Genomic DNA, 4,439 nt, shown 5'->3' on the forward strand with positions numbered 1-4,439 from the left:
AAAATTAATAAAAATATATAAAAAATCTTATTTTATTTAATTAAAGCTTTAAAATAATTATATCAAACCAAAATTAAAATTTAAACCTAAACACTAAACTTAAAACATATACTTAATCCTCAACTTATTGCATTAACCAAATTAATCATAATCTAATAAAAAAAAAATTAAAAATTAAAAGTCACACCATGTTCTTCATTCTTCAATACCGAGAATTTCATCAAAATATGTTAAAAACATGTTCTTGAGTTCATTTCAAATCAAGATTCAACATCAATACAAAAATCTCAATCAACAAGTTCCAACCAGAGACCATTAGATCGTCTCTCCCCATCAACTTCCAAAACTATCTTCATAAATCATTTTAATCACCAATTGTTTATGATTGCTTGAACAAATGTCAGCCAATAATGAACATAATATACAATCCAAATCGGGTAGCCTCATTAAATAAATAATATATATTTATATATGAAATACCTAGATCTGAAACACACCAAAATATTAGAAATTTTTTCAAATAAGCTTGTCTCAAGGACACTCAGGATCTGGCGAGCCACAAATCCGACGAGCCATTGATAATGACTTCAGCCTAACCCTCAAATCCGACGATGACTTCACTAAAGAGTTTGATGAGTTCAACCCCCCAGTTCCAATGAGTCTGTGCCTAGATCTTGTTGCCCATTTCTCTGAATGACACCTGCCCGTTCGTCATCATCTCGTCCATCACTAAGCACTTGCACCCAGCCCATCCGTTCGTCTCTGAGCACCCAGCCTGTCCGTCATCCCAAGTCCTTTTCAGATCGGCTTCAGATCTTGCAACACTGCCAAGCACCTACAAAAAGAAAAGAATAAATTTAATTTTTTGAATTTTGAATTTTACTTGATTTGGATTTAGATTTAGATTTAGTTTTAGTTTTTATTAATGTTATTGTATTAATTTTGTAATACTTAAAATAGTTTTTTTATTTAATAATAATATAATTTATTTTTTATTTTAAAGTATATTTTTAATTATTCAATGGTCATATTTAAAAAATATTTGACAAAAATCGGGACCAAGATATATAGCGTAGAAAATTATTTATGTATATAGCCTAGAAAATTCTTCCTATAAAACTAAGAATACCATATAATAATATAAGAAATATATTCCTACAAATTTGCAAATAATAATTATATAATTAGAAAATGTACAAAATGTAATGAATAAAATAATTAAAAAATTAATAATTCCCTTTTCTTTACAAAAAATAAATCTCTAAGTCAATTCCCCTCTCCTAATACCAAAAAAATAGTGATTGTAATTTAAAGAATAAAATATAAACATAAATATACATGTACTATATTATTAAAAATGGTATATACTATTTTGGAACCTGTATTTTATAAAATTTACCAATTAAACTCTGTGTTTTTGTTAAATGATAATGTGTTTTGCAAAATAGAACAAAATAATACGTTAAGCTTGATTTTTGTCAAACATTATTTGAATATAACCAAATTGCCCTCGTATTTTACTAATTAATGAATTAATAAAAAATAAATTAATTACTTTTATATAAAAAAGAATTAAGAAATATTTTACATAATAAAAAATTAACATAACTAAATCTCATGTTTTAATTAATAAAAAATTATCAAAACTAAATAGAAACACAAAATCAATTATTTGTTGAGTGATATGAGTTGCTCAATGAGACAGATGCTAAACATTATGATTATTATTAACATTAACCTCCAAACCCTTAGCTTCCTGCAAGTTTCTGAACACGGTGGCGGTGGCCGGTGACTGATACCACTCCACCTAGCGCACTACGTTTATGATCTTCTTGAAAGCCTGCAAGCCCCGATCACATTTCTCCAACGCGCCCATAAGTTTCATGCGCTTCTCGGCGACATACCAATATTTTGACAGTTGTTTCTGCAGAGTACTTGGCTCACTGTGACAAAGGGCACCAGATATGCACCAAACTCTTGGCGACCCAATGGTGACACGGCTCGTTCAAAGCCTTATCCCAGAACAACCACCTCCACCTTTGTTCGACGACTAATACATCTACGTCCGTCTAGATCTAGGTCGAAGTCATCGCCCATTGTAGATCACCACTCCTACCGGCTATCTTCCTTATCCCTGAAGCACAGACCCGCACCGCCCCCGAAGCTTTTGGCTCTGAAGCACCTGATCTCGGCCCCTCCATTTCTGCCAACGTCTTTCTCACCGTCGCCTTTGGCTGTGAAGCTCCAAATCCCAAATCTACCCGCCGTCGAAGGCTTCCATCTACAAGCCTCGAATTGCAGTAAAGCATCCCCGTTGCTGGCTTTGATCTGATGCCCCCGTGACCCAGATCTATTAGTTTCTTTTAGGAAAAGTTTTTATTGATATTAAGTTTATTAGTTTGATTTTTAATTTTATGTTTAATGTGTTTTAATTAATTCTTATTATTTATGTTAATTTTTACAAAACTATTTATGTTAATTTTTTATTATTTAAAATATTTTTTTAATTATTTTTTATTTAAAAACAACTTATTTATTTTTTATTAATTCGTTGATTAGTAAAATATGAGGATATTTTGGTCTTATTCAAAAAAAAGTTTGACCAAAATTAAGTTTAGGGTATTGTTTACCGAGATTTTCGGCAACTATCTTAATGAAGGATATTTACTGATAATAATAATGAAAATGGAAGATCGACGCAAGGGTTTTACGTGGTTGGGGCGTTAACTAGCCTTAGTCCACGAGTCCATGTATAAATCTGTATTAGAGCTAGGACAAGCTTTTACAATGGAGTTTTCTAATTATATTTGAACAGGGGTTCTGTCTTCTCTCTCTTTTCTACGTTGTATTACAACTTGTATTTATAGGACGAGGGGGACATCAGGTTTGGGCCGGATCCGACCCGGACCCATCCGAGGAATGTGCACAAGGGACCTCCCTAGTGGAGGCCCCAGCTAAAAAGATATACAGCACACCAAATCCAAACCAGCTCAGGCCCAATTAGTTGCCCTGAGACGCAAGCATTCCCCCGACAAAACGACGCTTTGGCTCTGACCACTTCGAGTCACGAGGCCGATTTGGGAGACAAGACCGGTCAGAGTACTTGGCTGCGCAGTCCTGACACGCCAGCAGATAATCCCAAGGCGACCCTTTCTGCAGGTGAAAAGTGGGGGGACAAGGCTCACGCGAAATGAGGCGGTTTCAGTGTCCTGGACGCCTGGGGAAGAAGCGGTCCAGGTTCGTTTACTCCTGGCCCGCTACGTTTACTCCAAGCCCGGACCATTCCAGGGCCGGGACGGGGATGCGATGGCCGCGACAGTCCGGGCACTCCGGACATTGCCGGGACCGTTCATGCTGGAGACGAACCCGGAGGAACGTCCCGGACCCATATATGCAGGCCCAGTCCGGAGTCCTCGGGCAAGGCCCAAATACCGAGTTGGTCCCTTGACCGTGGGCCGGGGCGAAGGCCCAAAACCCTGACAGGAAATGGGGATAACAGGTATTAATTTGTTTCATTTTGTAAAACACATGATCAAAATTGTCATTTAGCAAAAAAGAATATCTGATCGGTAACTTTTACAAAACACAAAGTCTAAAATAGTATTTACCTTATTAAAAAAACATAAAATATATAAAAAAAAAATAAAAGTTTTTAAAAATATATATATAGAAAAATGATTAAAAATAGGAAAACACAATAATGAAATATAATATTTTGATCCCTCAATTGAAGCAAAGCACCACATTTGCCTCTAAATTAATAAAAACTAAAATCAGTCCTCAATTTTACTGATTCAATCCAAAATTGTGTCCTAAATCTATTTTTTGCAAAACTAATATTTTCTAAAGGAAATATACTATTTTTGAGTAACTCGTGTTTGTTCAGTACCATGTATTTACTGAAACAGTTCTAGTTAATTAATTAATTATTTCCAAAGATAACACTAAGTAATTGGCATAAATGTCCTTGTATAATTTTTGTTGGTATTGAAATACCAAATCAGAGTACATTGAAAGGTTTTAAAAATAAAATAAAAATTATCAATGTAATGCTCTAATTCCAGGGACTGTTACGGTGTGTCTTGTAAACAGTGCTAAACTCGTTAATCGAGTCATTTGGCCAAAATCGTGTAACTAAGTATGATTAGCGGTTTAGGGATTAAAATTTTTGGTTAAGATGTAACGTTTCACTAGAACGTTTAATATATACATTGGGATCCCAAAATATAATTTCAGAGTCTACTACAAGAAAATATTTACAACAGGCCGATCTAAGCGGCAAAACAGGGTTTAACCCTAGTTCCCCTCCAAACCTCGGCCGTGGTGGACGAGTAGCTGCATATGTACACATCATCACCTAAGCTCTCCAACTCAAGGATTGTCCAACTTTCTTTTGCCTTTACCTGCACCACATAGTACCCGTGAGCCGAAGCCCAGCA

At 35.0% G+C, this 4,439-nt stretch overlaps 1 long non-coding RNA gene across 1 annotated transcript; it reads right to left on the minus strand.

Moving 5' to 3' along the window:
• Positions 1–228: 228 nt before the first annotated feature.
• On the minus strand, positions 229–2,498 carry LOC133823856 (uncharacterized). The gene is made up of 2 exons (XR_009888469.1): positions 1,739–2,498; positions 229–835 (listed from the first exon to the last, which is right to left on the minus strand). It is a non-coding gene; the product is annotated as an uncharacterized LOC133823856 (long non-coding RNA).
• Between the last annotated feature and the right edge of the window lie 1,941 nt (positions 2,499–4,439).

The sequence above is a fragment of the Humulus lupulus genome, chromosome 1 (assembly GCF_963169125.1).
Source record: "Humulus lupulus chromosome 1, drHumLupu1.1, whole genome shotgun sequence".
Lineage (NCBI taxonomy): Eukaryota > Viridiplantae > Streptophyta > Magnoliopsida > Rosales > Cannabaceae > Humulus > Humulus lupulus.